The sequence below is a fragment of the Biomphalaria glabrata genome, chromosome 15, assembly GCF_947242115.1.
Source record: "Biomphalaria glabrata chromosome 15, xgBioGlab47.1, whole genome shotgun sequence".
NCBI classification, from domain to species: domain Eukaryota; kingdom Metazoa; phylum Mollusca; class Gastropoda; family Planorbidae; genus Biomphalaria; species Biomphalaria glabrata.
Genome location: NC_074725.1, coordinates 11,727,573 through 11,743,639, shown reverse-complemented (window position 1 = coordinate 11,743,639; position 16,067 = coordinate 11,727,573).

Below are 16,067 nucleotides of genomic sequence, written 5' to 3'. Positions count from 1 at the left end.
ATATAGAAAAATACTTTTAAAAAAAGAGGTCCGTTTGTTGTTGTTGTTTGTTCAATAAATATCATAAAAAAACTTTGATAGTTTCTCGCAAAAAATCTACGACAAAGTTTAGGAAATCAAACTGTCGTCACAATGTTAGCATTTATATATAGTCTATGGTTTGCATTGATAGTTTTTCACTGAATACTTTGCTAAAATTAGTTAACACTGCACCTAACTTAAATATCGTAGAGAATACAAAATAAACAATACATGTATGTATTATAGGTCTAACCCTGTTTTTTTTATATAACACAGCACATATAAATTTAATTAATTTTCTCATTTAAAGTGTACATTTTCATTATTATCTCATAGATGTGTTTAGCAATCAGTCAAAATAGAAGTTCTTCTAAGTTTTTCTAATAAGACTTACGTATATAGATTAAGGTTGTTTGCGTGTACAGTTACAGGTGAACTGGTCCCAAGTGTTACATTAAGAACTTAGCGCACGACATTCCTCTCTATCAACGGGAACAGATCGTAATGAGCGGATGATGAATTCTCTCAAAGTAATTACTATGAACAGGACACAACAATTAAATAGCTTTAAGTCTGATCCCACTGTGTTTGCAGCTAGTCAGTGATTATTACAAATTAGAGAGAGAGAGAAAGAGAGAGAGAATGATAAGAGAGAAAGAAGAGAGAGTGACAACAATACAATTGGAGAGAGAGAAAGAGAGAGAGAAAGAGAGAGAGAGAGAGAATGGGAGAACAGAGAGATAGAATGATAAGAGAGAAGGAAGTGAGAGTGACAATAATACAATTAGAGAGAGAGAGAGAGAAAGAGAGAGAGAGAGAGAATGGGAGAAGAACAGAGAGATAGAATGATAAGAGAGAAAGAAGAGAGAGTGACAACAATACAATTAGAGAGAGAGAGAGAGAGGGAAGTAGAGGAGAGGTGGAGAACGAAGAGAGAGTGCTGTTTGAGGAAATAGGGAGGGTCTATGAACATAGTGAGAGGTGAACGGAAGACAAAACTGTTGATATAAAAACGGACAGATAGAATGATATAAAGAGAATGAAAGAAAAAAGTGACACATACCTACGTGACTGATTACATAATGTACAGTTCTTCACTATTAGATCTCAGTAAGGAGACAGTAAGAAAGAGGATCCATCTGTCACAAACAAATATTTCAAATTTAAGGGGCAACTGAGATATGACCAAGAATTTCACCAGGCTTAGGACGAGAACTTTGGTCTATCTATGTTCAAACCCCAGGATAACTGCTGTGTGACATGATATAGGAACGGGGGGACAACCTGAAGGAACTATCTAAATGTACATAATCTATTTTAGCTGCAGTGAATCACGTTTGGCATTTGCACAGAGAGTTAAGTTTGAAACAAACAAATATGAACTCAGGACAATGTGAGAGACAAAGAAAACATAAGAAAAAATACTTAAAAAACAACAACAAACAACAAAGCGTATTCTAAGTGTAATTATATCAATTTGTCTATGTTCCGATAGTGAATGTGCACCGGCTATAATAAATCTGTACGATATAAATATTTTTCCCAAATGATTTTATTTAGCTTTTAGCTTTCTGAATGAGCTATGATCCTCTCACTTTTCTGGACAAGTTGGGCAAGGGTTTTTAAAATAAATAAAAAATGTACTAGGGTTCAAGAGTGCTCAAGGGAACTAATTCAACGTATACCACCACATCTGCCAAGTACGATTTCTTTTTCTTGGTCAAGGTACCAAACAAATTAACTAATAACCAATAGTTAATTAACAAAATTGGTTAATTTTCTTATTGATACATGTGTTGCCAGGTAAAAGAAATATATCTGCAAAATTTCAGCTTAATCCGAGTTTGGATGTGGGAGAAATAAAGTATACAAACTTTTTACCAGACAGACAGAGCTGATATAAACTTTGTAAGAAAAATTCGATCCTAAGATGGATATTCATTTTTTTTTTACAAAGCTTATATCGACTCTGTCTGTTTGTCTGTCTGTCTGCCTATTTGGTAGTCTAGATCTGCTAAACATCACTCTAAAATAAACATCACTTCGCAAATAAAAGGAGATTGAGTCAAAATATAGATCTACATGTAATCCTCAAGTAGGCCTACAATTCTAACCGATCCTAAATTACTTATATAGCGCGCTTGACTTTCCTCTGCCATTAGTCAATACAGATATTAGTATACACATTTGTTTGTCAGTTACCTCTTAAAACAAATGTATGGAATTAAACCTCTCTGTAAATCTCCAAATAAAATTGTGTCGCCAGCACCAAGAACTCCTTTCGTAGAGAGTTGATGACCCTGTGACTAACGTCTAGATTTTTAAGTAAAATAATTCCTAAAGACAACTAAAAGAAATGACCCCAGTAAAACAGGCCGGTCTGTCTCACTGCCAAAACACAGGGGGACTAATAGACGGGTTGTTGAAGTGAAGTCCCTTGACTGTGCACGTTCGCACATGCAATAACACATAAACACAAACACACGCGCACATACTTTTGACGTATACACAGCAAGCCCCTATTTATAAGGTCGTAATGCCCCTCACCGTCGGTTCCCACACAAACAAACTCACTACACACACGTACACACACACACACAAAGTGCTAATGTTGAATGTCGTAAATTATCCCCCTTTTCTATCCTGCAAACACAATCTGAAAGTCTAGTCAAACTACAAGCGTAGATTTGCTATATTGGATTGTAAAACGCAATGATGCCCAGATTTTTTTGTAGGCCTGAGACCTACACAGGCACGGGTTTCACGTGTTGTATCAATTGTCGAGGCCACCAGAACCGAGCCTCTGAGGCTTCATTACGCACTATGTCCAGAAATTTCGAGGAGCGTGTCATGGACCTCATGTGAGCTATTGAAGCTTTAATTTAAGGCCTGCTGTACCAAAACTAGAGAAACATTTTAGGAGATGTACAACCTTGTGAGTTTAATAAACGTATTTTGATCCTTGGGATTTCGACATACGAAAATTAGGGACTAATGCGTCACGTCAGGGAATTTTACATCAGCAAAGTGTGTACTAGTGTGTACTAGTGTGTACTAGTAACAAATGCATCAGATGTGTGTAAACAACCAAAATAATGTGACTGTATCTGCGTACAAATACATTAGGCAAAAGTAAAACAAGAATGAAGATTAAAATCTTGATAAAATACAAATTGTAGATTTCATTTCTGTTTCCAATTAAGTTACAAGTTCGTTCACATTTGTTGAAGGCCTGTTTCCTGTTTCTTAAGATATGTCTGATAATGAACGAGAAAAAAGAAAGAATTCTTATTGGCCAAGACGAGGGAACTTTAAAAAAACAATTAATCTCATTCTGTAATACGGGAAAGAAAAGGATGTATTGTATATATATATCTGTGTGTGTGTGTAAGTAATGCCAACATCTCACTGACATCAGACTTTCCAGAAAACAAACCCCAATGAAACAAGGAAGTGATTCGATCTGGTAAATCAAGTGATACAGAAAAAACTTCTTTAGTAGGCCTGCACAGTACAAATAAACTTTCTTTGAAATACGTAGACCAATCTACTGTTAAAGTTTTCACTGCTCCGATGCATAGACTTGACCGAGAGATAGGAGCCGGAATTGTGTATTGAACTTTCAGCATGTCGGTCATTTTCAAACATGAAGAAAACGACTTGAAATCTGTATCCTCGTTGGGCGCTAGTACACAATCGCATTTTTTTTTTAGAGCCACTGGTCTTTATGACATGACAAACGAGTGTTTTTAAAGCGTGGGAACATTACAAATACATACCGGCGATCACCTGGGACTTGTATTTAAAAAAAAAAGAGGGGGGAGCAGTTAATATCAACGTTTTTATACAAAAGGTGTCATCTTCGGAGTTCTGATCCCGAGTCAATAAATTTCAGTTTTCTTCAGCCCAGCAATAAAAATGTTACGTTTTATTGAGTGTATCAAAAGTACTAAAAGTGGTAAGAAATGTCAGTGATTAACAACTCTAAATACTCTATTAGCTATCTCTCTTCGGTCGCAAACATTTTGTTTTCCTTTTTGGTACATAGTGCAACCATTTTTACAAAGCTTATATCAACTCAGTCCGTCTGTCTGTCTGATAAATAGTTTGTACACGTTATTTCTCCAACACCCTATCTCGGATCAAGCTGAAATTTTGCACACATTTCTTTTACCTGACAAAGAAAGAATTAATAAAAAAAAAGTAACCACTTAGTTAATTAACCATTGGTTATTAATAATTTTGTTTGGTATAAAATATGGGAAAGAAATTGTACTTGACTGATGCGGTGGTATAAGTTAAATTAGTCCTCTTTATACTTTGCTGTAAAGTTTGAAAATAACATTAACTATAAAAACCATCTATTTTCATCATAAGCACTTTTCTGGTACAGTGGTTAGTGTGTTGGCTTGAGGAGGCTAGAGCCCTCGAGTTCGAATCCAGGTTGTTCAACTTTTAAATTATTTTTTTGTATAAATACATTTAAAAAGCTATCTAGGTAATGTTCACACAGGTACCCCCTTCTTTCTCCCCTCCCCCCCCCCCGAACCTCTTTGCAACTGGTCCAGACCAATGATAGCCTAGTGAGAAAGCTAAAAGCATGAAATTGTGCTAATCAAAAACAATTGGTCAAAATATTTCTAATCGCACAGATTTATTATTGTTAGTCTAGATCCATAACTAATTTAATGACATGAGTGATCCAAACTAATTTATACAATTACACTTAATATAAGCTTTTTTTTTTAAGTTTTTTTTTATTTCTTTCTATTACGTGCAACTAAAAGTACAAAGTAAAGTGCAACTAAAAGTACAAGGAGTCATTACAAAAGGAGTTCCATGCACTTCATGGGCGTAGCCAGGATTTTTTTTCGGGGCGGGTGGGGGTTTGGAAAAACAATTATATATATATATATATATATATATATATGGGTGTTTGTGCGTACATAATTAATCTTTATTACATTCTGACCCTTTCGGAAGACGTTTATTATGCCCTAGAATAGATTCTTCCTGGAATTAGTGGAAAACTTGTAGACTCCCCGCCCTTGCTAGCAAGGGGGTCTGGGGGAGCTCGCAGCGCTATTTCTGGTATTGAAAGCCAACAAAATGCATATTCTGAGGTATCTACACTGCATTATCTTGCTATTAAAAAGTTTTATTTCAAAAACCTAATGTGCTATTCTTACTGACTTAGACCCTCTCGTGCCGTTCGGCGCATTTTCCGACAAGCTGTTTCCGCAACTCTTATTTTGCGTAATTCATTTTGTCGGAGAACATGTCCCCCAAGTTTTATTTCAAAAACCTAATGTGCTATTCTTACTGACTTAGACCCTCTAGCACCGTTCGGCGCATTTTCCGACAAGCTGTTTCCGCAACTCTTATTTTGCGTAATTCATTTTGTCGGAGAACATGTCCCCCAAAACCTCATGCGACGCTGTCACAACCTTACTAAGGGTTCGACTCACAGTTCGGGATATGATTTCTTTGATTTAGACCCGATCTCTATAACTGACTCCTAAAATCTGTCTTAGCCATTTTTGTTGAGCCACATTTAGTGTTTTTCAATTTTGGCGGAAGACTACTCATACTTTATTAATGGAGCCCAAGCCACTGGTAGAAATTTGTAACCTTTCTTGACTACGCTCTTGGAATTACATGCCTGTATTTCGCTTTAGATTTTATATCGAAAAGGACAGTTTTTTCGTCAAAATCATCTCTGGAGTTTTTTTTTTTTTAAATTCAAAACCCCATTTAGCTACGATCATAGAATTTGGTGACTGTAGTTTGCTTTAAAATAATATTGAAGAGAGAGGTTTTCTACTCTAAACGCTCTGTAGGGGAATTTTAAACTCAAAACCATCTGGAGGGGTTTTAAACTTTAAAGAAAAAGCCATCTGGAGGAGGGGGATTTAAACTCAAAACCCCCATTGGCTACGCTCATAGCATTTTGAGTGCTTAATTTGTTTTTTTTTTAATATTGAAGAGGTAGTTTTCAGCTTCAAACCCCGCTGGCAGGGGATTTTAAACTCGAAACCCCTTTGGCTACGCTAATAGATTTTATAGTGTGTAATTTGCTTTTTTTTTATATTGAATAGGTACTTTTTAGCTTCAAACCCCAACTGGAAAGGGGGGGGGGGTAAACTCAAAACCCCTTTGGCTACGCTCATAGAAATTTGAGTGTGTAATTTGCTTTTTTTATATTGGAGAGGGGGTTTATCGTAAATTTTGGAGGGGTTTTTAAAATCAAAATCTTCCTTAACTGTGCTGATGGAATTTGGGGATTGTTGTTTGCATTTTTTTGTTTTCTTTTATAGAAGAGGGGGATTTAGCTGCAAAAACCTCTGGTAGGGGGTTTAAAACTAAAAACCCCCTGTAGGGGGTTTTAAACTCAAAGCCCCTGGTAGGGGGTTTTAAACTCAAAACCCCCTGGTAGAGGGTTTTTATCTCAAAATCCCCTGTTAGGGGTTTTTTAAATCTCAAAACCCCCTGGTAGGGGGTTTTAAACTCAAAACCCCCTGGTAGGGGGTTTTAAACTCAAAACCCCCTGGTAGAGGGTTTTTAACTTAAAACCCCCTCGGCTGTGCTGTGGTAAGTGATGATTTAGTATTAAAATCTCACCTAAAATAATCAAAATGAATAAAAAATCAGTCACTTAATTTCGGGGGGAGTTTGAAGTTTGAGTTTTTTCTAATTTTTTTAGATTAGCTCTCTTACTGTAGCACTTCCCCATCCACCAATCCAGGTAAATAACTAGGAACAGGAATGACGGTTCTTCCATACAGATGTCATGAGCCTCTAATAATGTAAAACTATGCTGAATCGGAAACGATGTTATTAACTGAGCACCATTGATTCATTAGACTAAAGAAAGAAACAGGACACTAATTAACTAATCGGTTATGTTTACTTACCTACAGGTTTGAAGACGATTGTCCAAGTTGTTTCGTTTTGTTTTAGTTGCACTGATAAGCCTTTGTTTGGAAGAGCTGTCACGAGTAGCTAGTAGGTAACATATTGCTTTTCAAAGTTCAGTGTCATCTGACACTCCGTGTAGACCTGCTATATTTACAACTTGACATCCAACTGGATGGTCAAAGTTCACACTGACCCTTGTCAACATATACACTTCGTGAAGTCCTCAACATCTCTACACCTCTCTCGACAAGAGATAAAAAATCAACAGATGAGTACAATGGCCTCCAATCCTCACCCCTCCCCCTCTCTCTCTCTCACTCTCACTCTCCTAAAACATCACTAGGGTTACTTTAGTAGAACCAATACATTTCAAAAGATCGAGATTACAACTTGCGGTAGTGTCCACTTAAGACAACTTCCGGATGTTTCAAGGGTGATCCACTTTAATTCTAAGTTTCAGAGCATTGAAATTTTCCTCCGTTATGTCAGAGAGTCTCAACTTTTTTTTTATTCCTGAGCACTATTTGAGTTTGTTATTCATTTGCAAGTAACCACTAACTTCTCTTTGTCTCTTTTATTATTATTAAAACACACACTCTCACACAACTATTTTGGTGTTTTCTTTAAGGGTTATTCGCCAATAGCTAACGTTACCTGCAATGCCATATTCAGCTCTAAACAAGCAATAGAAAAAAATAATACTTAAAAAAAAAAAAAAAAAAAAAAAAAAAAAAAAAGGTTATCTAAGGGGAAGAACCGCTAATTACTTCCATTAATCTTAAAATTACAGGGTTTAGCTTCCTTTCTGCTACATTAGACAAACTTAATTAATTAGTACTAAACGACTAATTGGTTAATTTTTTAGATAATTCGGGTATTTCCTTGATTATGAATATTTATGCAAAACTTCAACTTTATCATAGAATGGGAAGTGTGAGGAAAAATCGTGTCAAAATGTGAAGAAGGGATTAAATCCATATATACATACACAACTCTCATTAAGTAGCACTTATTCCCCTTATTTCGATATCAAATAAAATAATTAAAAAGTAAGAGTTTTTTAAATTGAATCATGTCTTCTCAGTTGCAATGAATAATTGTGCAAAGTTTTAATTTGATCCTAGAATGGGAGATGGGAGTATTCAAACTCTTTACCAGACAAACAGACAGAGTGAGTTGAAATAAGCTTTTGTAAAAAAAAAAAAAGGCACTTTTCTCACAGGTTGTGCATATACTTTTTAATTCTCTTTGCAAGTGAAGGGGCTGTGAAGGCATCAATGTTGGCTCGTTCAATAAGTTTCACTTCAAGCCCTCTGCTGCCCCCGAGTCTGCAAAGATTGGTCAGATTCGGTCCTTTTATTTCTGTTGCCTCTCTTGCATTCTTCTAGTAGGTACTGCTTTCTGTAGAATTGTTTTTTCGAAAGCTAATGGCGTATATGTACCATCACGCTTTGAACGAATGGATGGTATGCATGCAATCATACTAGCCCTGCCCCTAACGGTATACTATGGAGACATAACAGATTATTACAAACTTTGTATTATATCTTTAAAACAACTATATCTGATTTCTACCATCAAATTGTTAAGGTCCATGAAGATCATCTTGACCAATAGAAAAACCTTCCTCACCCACTGACAAGGAATAAAAGATTGATAGTTGTTTTTTTTTTAAATTACTTTTAATTAAAGGACTCGACTACACTGTAATGACTTGTGCTCTGTTGAGGGATGCAATCTCTCATATTTAAGAAGGCAATGTAGAATAATTATGGTTACCTCCCATGCTGAATTATATTAGTGATAGTGAAAGAAAGCATAAGTAAAGACGTTTCTCAGGATAGAAGTGGCTCCGGGGAGAGAAAACGTGGATGACAGTGTGGGGACCATCAATGAATTGTCACATGGGGCAGAGCTCATTGCGTTTGGCGGGGATGGAAAGAAGCCCCATTGGTTTGCCATGATTCATCAGACCGTTTCTTTAAGACACTGTTTTCTCAATGACAGGTCATTCTCGACAGTGGTAGTATACGGAACCAACGATAGTGTGACACTATCACGTGTACACCGCATTCTGAGAATGCCTTAAAAAAGGATCCCCGTGGAAAAAAACAGGTGGAACAAATTTACATAAGATAATTTTTAAGAACGAAAATATGGTTTTACTGACAAGCTCACTGTCACCGTCACCTATCCCTTAGTGACTAGTCTGTTGGGGAACCATACAAGAACTGTCAACCGTCTTCTCCATTCCTCTTTGATCTTTTCATTTACTGATGGACCTGACCATTCTTTGATGTTGTCTTCCCATCGCTTTCTCTGTCTTCCTCTTCTTTTTCCTGGTACTGTTCCTTGTAGGAAGGTCTTCGCGAGCCCTGATGACCTTAAGATGTGGCCATTGAGTTTGACTTTAGTTTTTGGACGTGGTTAGCAGGTCATCGTGGGGCCCAATTGCTGTATTAATCCTGTTTCTAATCTTTTAATTCGTGATGCGGTCTTTGTAAGACCTAAGATAGTTCTGTAGCAGACACGCTACTATTCACAAATCCCCCCCCCACCTTCCAAAATTAAAAGACGTTTAAAAATATTAAATAGAAACAAATATTTTTATTTGCTCATAACATGCATTTAAATTTGAAGATCTGTAAGGAATTTCTTCTAGAATACATCCAATTCCAATCAACCGTTCATTTATATTAGGCATATTTTCATAAGATGGTAGAAAATTCATAAATACAGGGCCTGACCTAGGCCACTGCAGTCTATGTGGTCGCAATAGGCCCCGCACTTTCATAAACCCCGCGCTAATTCTAAATGTAAGTTATTAAATTAAACCATTATAACTTATATATAATGACAGGGTTCCGCTGCCTCCTGATTTTCCAGAACCTCCTGGAGCCTGGAACTCTCCTGTAATTGCAAAATATATTTTTCTTAACTCTTTCTCTCCGTAATTATATTCCTCGTTCAGATATTATTTATTTTGCTCATTTGTATTTCACTATCCTGTTCAGATTAAGCTTCAATAACTTTTTTGTTTGTTATTAGAAAATGTCATAATTGATATCGAATTAAGGGAGAATGCATGCTTTTTTTAGTATTTTTACCCAGCACAAGTTAATGTTTATAAATGCAAAAATCCATTTAGTTTAATGGGTTCCAATCAACGTTGAAATCGTCAATTAGGAGAGAAAGAGTTAAAGTCCTGAAAATCTGAGATTATTAAAATCTCCTGAAAACTCATAAAATTCTCTTGAAAAATGGACAAAATGGTTATTTTGGGTTGCCAATACTACGCGAGATATAAAAGAACAGAGCGTTGTCAACATTCTTTTTTTTTTAAATTTATTGCAAAAACGAATGTATTTTATAATTAAAAATCTTAACTTTGACGTTATGCTTATTCCAACCCCGACTGGGCCCCGAACTATCAGTTCCGCATAGGGTCCGCAATAGTTAGCGGCCCTGCATAAATATCAAACTTTTTGGTGTATCGTTTGTTCAGAATTGGTGAGTAATGATAAACTGAACATTTTGAAAGGAATGAATAATTTTTCTTGCTCTTTTATTTTAGCACTGTAGAAGCAAAGCTTAGCTTCACGTTACAAAAACAAAGAAACAAAAAAAAACAACAAAGAGTAGATTACTGTAAATTACCTTTCATATCAAAATATCCATTTTTATCTTTAAACATAATGATAATAGGGCTTGTCTTAGAGTCCCAAGATTTATGAGGAGTGCAGTATTTCCCTTGGCTACGCAGCCCCAGCTGTGACCTACATATTTTGCCACACCCAGGGCAAGCATAGCTTTTTTGTCCTCCGGTGGTCAATTAAGATTTTCTTTTCGCCGTTTGGGTCTGTCCTCGGCAGCGGATTACGATTACTGAGAAAACTTTCCTCGTTTAATGTTAGTGAAAAGGCCTTGGCTATGTTTTATCACGCTCACATCTGAAATATTTTAAGTTTTAACATCACTGCCTGATATTTCAATCTGAGCATTAAAAATAAAAATAAACTCAATAGAATCTTAAATGCTGCTGGTAAAGTCATTGGCAAAATCAAACCCCATTTGGGAAGCTGTTCTAGACTAACATCCATAAAAAAGCTAAAAAGATTCTAGAAATAAAAAATCAGGTCAGGATTTTGGGATTTTACCATCACAAAAGAGATACAAGACACCGATAGCAAAGACAAACAGACACAAAAACTCTTTTGTTCCCCTGGCAATCAAATCATTAAACAGCAACAATCTGATATTAACCTTTCACATGTAAATTATGAGTGAGTCTGGTGTGAATGTAATTTTTTTTAGTTACAATGTTTTGTTTGGTGTAATGCACAAATTGTAAGACAAATTTCCTTAAAAACAATAAATATTATTGTTATTATGTTAGAAAAGAACGAGTATTCATTCTCTGTTGCAGCCAGGGTCGAGTTACGTTAAAGGGAAACAAAATTCATCGTAGTCCCTTTATCAGTTTCCACCGAGGAATTTTCTGGTGATGTGGCAGGTCTGTAGCAGTACCACCCTCTGACAAGCAACGAGAATGTTCCTAGGAATACCAAGGGCCTCAAAGGTATTTGTGAGGTCAGTTGTTATTATCTCCTCGGTTGATATAACAATGGGGTATATTGTTGTTTTAGATAATTTCCATAAAGGCTTAATCTCCAAGCCTAGGTTCCCATATTTTCGCTGTTTTTCCAGCTCAGTTTTTTTTTTATTTAGAGATAGTGTTACGGCGATGTCAATAATGGTAGCGGCTTTTTCTTTTTTATCGATGAGCAACAGATCAGGGCGATTAAAATCTACCGTTTTGTCGGTCAAAATAGGCCTATCCCAGTACAGTAGATGATCAGTAGACTCGAGAACCTCTTGTGGTGAGTATTTGTAATAAGAAGGAGTATCCTTACCGATCAAAGTGTGTGTCAAAGCCAAGTGCTGGTGTATTAGCTTTGTAACTTGGTTATGGCGATCTAGGCAGGCAGATTCCCATAGGGATGAACATCCTGCTATTTTCGGCATTTGTCAACAATATTGAGTTTTAGGATATGTTTCTCGTAATTTTTTGTCCTAATTACTCAGTCCTGTATTTTTGTAACTAATCTTCAGTTTCAGGGTAGAGATGACCTGCTTTTAGCCATGCTAAGGAAGCAGCCTTGTCAATGTTGTCCCCATCTAATAAAGCCGGGAATTTTCCGTTGAGTGTTTTTTCTTCCCATTGGCGAATCTCATGTCCTACGTCGTCCAAACCGACATTAGCATCAACATTGTTTACTGTTTAGGTTCAGAGGGGTCGCATCATAGTCGTATTTGCGTAGGAAGGAAAATAATTCATTGCTAGAGGCGTGCAGTTTTGATCGTATTTTTTTAAACTCGCGTCTTACACAGTTTGAAGATGTTCTGCAATCCACGGCCTCCATCCTTCCGGGCAGGTATAGCCTTATGGTGGAGAACTTGGGGTGTAAACATCGAAATTTGGTAAATAATTTCCTCGTGAGTCTGTCAATGTCATGTAGGTCGGTATCTGTCCCTTTGATGACATCATATGTGTATTGGAGCACTGGGACGGCCCAGCTATTTATTGCTGTGATGAGGTTACTGCCAGACAATTTTGTGTTTCGAATTTTATTTACACTCTGCTTCATTTTGCTTGTATTTACCAAGAAAGTCCTCTTTTAATTTTTTATGGTTTATCGTGGCATTCTGGTTTATTCCAAGATATTTATAAAGGGAGGCAGAGTTCAGTTCTTTGATGTCTTCAAATGCAATGTTGGTGTTGGCTGACTTGCCCTTTTTTATGCTTATGATGCCACACTTGTCCAAGCCAAAAGACATGCAGATATCGTCACTAAAGCGTTTTACCGTTGAACTTCAGTTGTGTAACTTTTGCTCGTTCTCTGCATATAGCTTTAAATCAACCATGTATAACAGGTGAGACAGACTTTGTACATTTAGTGTCAACCCTAAAATCTTTTGTAGTGTCATGGAGTAATTTAGATAGTGGGTTAATAGCTAGGCAGAACCAGAGCGGAGATAGAGAGTCACCCTGGTATATACCCTTTCTTATGTCAACAGAACCTAGTTTATCACGATTAAGGTGTAGACTTATCTTCCAATTATCCATACAGACTTTCAGTAGTTGTTTTATTCTTGGGTTGATTCTATGAATTTCCAGGGTTTTCAACAGCCAATCATGCGGAACTGAATCGAATGCTTTTTTTGTAGTTGATGTAGCACATGTATAAGTTTCTTTTTCTTCTATTAGCTTGGTGCAATATTATACCATCTATAGTTAGCTGTAATTTACAGCCCATCGACTCTTCAATGCAACCTTGTTGTTCCTCTGCTAGTAGCTTATGGGCAGGGCAAAATTTATACATTTTACTTTTTAATAGTGAAGTTAATACTTTATACACAACTGACAGACAAGTGATAGGGCGATAGTTTGATGGTTGATTCGGATCACCTTTTTTGGAGAGGAGAGATGTTCTCCCTTCAGTGAGTTCTATAAGCATTGAAGACGGTTGTGAGTTTTTGATACAGCTGCTGTGACTTTCTCGGCTGTGAAATCCTAATCAGGCATTTCTGGTATTAGGTTGTTTGTAGTTTGGATTTCATCGATCCAGTCAGCCTGTACGTTGTAATGTAGTGGGTTGGACCATAGTGCTGCCCAATAGTCGATGAACACGCCGTGTTTAGTGCTATCAATGTTTTGAATTTTGTCAGCATCATTATTAGCTAGTTATTATTATTATTATTATTATTATTATTATTAATGAATAAATACTATTTGAATTAAAATGAACAATCAGCTAAATTGTATTCATAATATTTTTGGAAGGGTATTTTATAAATAGGCCTATATCAAAATCTTCGACATTGAATTGAGAAGCCGAGTCGGAGATTGTATGTAGAACATTTGTTTTGGTGGGGATATGATACTAGTTTTCAAGAATTAAAAGTGTGTATGTAGGACATTTGTTTTGGTGGGGATATGATACTAGTTTTCAAGAATTAAAAGTGTGTATGTAGGACATTTGTTTTGGTGGGGATATGATACTAGTTTTCAAGAATTAAAAGTGTGTATGTAGGACATTTGTTTTGGTGGGGATATGATACTAGTTTTCAAGAATTAAAAGTGTGTATGTAGGACATTTGTTTTGGTGGGGATATGATACTTGTTTTCAAGAATTAAAAGTGTGTAAGTGTGTATGTAGGACATTTGTTTTGGTGGGGATATGATACTAGTTTTCAAGAATTAAAAGTGTGTAAGTGTGTATGTAGGACATTTGTTTTGGTGGGGATATGATACTTGTTTTCAAGAATTAAAAGTGTGTAAGTGTGTATGTAGGACATTTGTTTTGGTGGGGATATGATACTTGTTTTCAAGAATTAAAAGTGTGTATGTAGGACATTTGTTTTGGTGGGGATATGATACTTGTTTTCAAGAATTAAAAGTGTGTATGTAGGACATTTGTTTTGGTGGGGATATGATACTAGTTTTCAAGAATTAAAAGTGTGTATGTAGGACATTTGTTTTGGTGGGGATATGATACTTGTTTTCAAGAATTAAAAGTGTGTAAGTGTGTATGTAGGACATTTGTTTTGGTGGGGATATGATACTTGTTTTCAAGAATTAAAAGTGTGTATGTAGGACATTTGTTTTGGTGGGGATATGATACTAGTTTTCAAGAATTAAAAGTGTGTATGTAGGACATTTGTTTTGGTGGGGATATGATACTAGTTTTCAAGAATTAAAAGTGTGTATGTAGGACATTTGTTTTGGTGGGGATATGATACTAGTTTTCAAGAATTAAAAGTGTGTATGTAGGACATTTGTTTTGGTGGGGATATGATACTTGTTTTCAAGAATTAAAAGTGTGTATGTAGGACATTTGTTTTGGTGGGGATATGATACTAGTTTTCAAGAATTAAAAGTGTGTATGTAGGACATTTGTTTTGGTGGGGATATGATACTAGTTTTCAAGAATTAAAAGTGTGTATGTAGGACATTTGTTTTGGTGGGGATATGATACTAGTTTTCAAGAATTAAAAGTGTGTATGTAGGACATTTGTTTTGGTGGGGATATGATACTAGTTTTCAAGAATTAAAAGTGTGTATGTAGGACATTTGTTTTGGTGGGGATATGATACTAGTTTTCAAGAATTAAAAGTGTGTATGTAGGACATTTGTTTTGGTGGGGATATGATACTAGTTTTCAAGAATTAAAAGTGTGTAAGTGTGTATGTAGGACATTTGTTTTGGTGGGGATATGATACTAGTTTTCAAGAATTAAAAGTGTGTATGTAGGACATTTGTTTTGGTGGGGATATGATACTTGTTTTCAAGAATTAAAAGTGTGTAAGTGTGTATGTAGGACATTTGTTTTGGTGGGGATATGATACTAGTTTTCAAGAATTAAAAGTGTGTATGTAGGACATTTGTTTTGGTGGGGATATGATACTAGTTTTCAAGAATTAAAAGTGTGTATGCGATAAAACGGGCCGTCACATTGCAATCTAACACATTCTAAAATGTATCCGCTATAAGAGAGTTGAGGGTAGCGTTTCAATGCGGGCCGTTTTAATGAGTCTGTAGACTGTGTGTTTTGTGGGAAGTTCCCGCCCAACAAAATAGTCTAGGAACAAATCATCGGCATAGTCGATGGTTATTACTACATAATTGTTATTATAGTGCATATAATTATAAAAAAACAACAAATTTGTGTGTGTCTGTGTGAAATGACAAAGCTACTAGATTAACATAGTAAAAACATCTTCCTCCTAGGGAATAAATCTTTTTTTTTTAAACATATGTTACACACTATTGTAATTGCTTTTATTGATTTATTCCCCCTGTTATCTGCCCGACACTTAGTCATTGACGCAAGCATTCTGTATCACGTCATTACACAGTTATTTGAAATATTGTTTTTTTTTTGTTTGTAATTTAACACCCACATCCGATTGTTTTAGTGTAGCGCACGTCTTCCCCATCTATACCTTCATGTGTAGTCTTTATGAATACATTCTGACCAAAGATATTGTTAGGGCATTCTATGGCCTCCTTCAGTCACGAAACGACTATGGATCATCTCATGGAAATGAGATGAATGCCTGGGCAT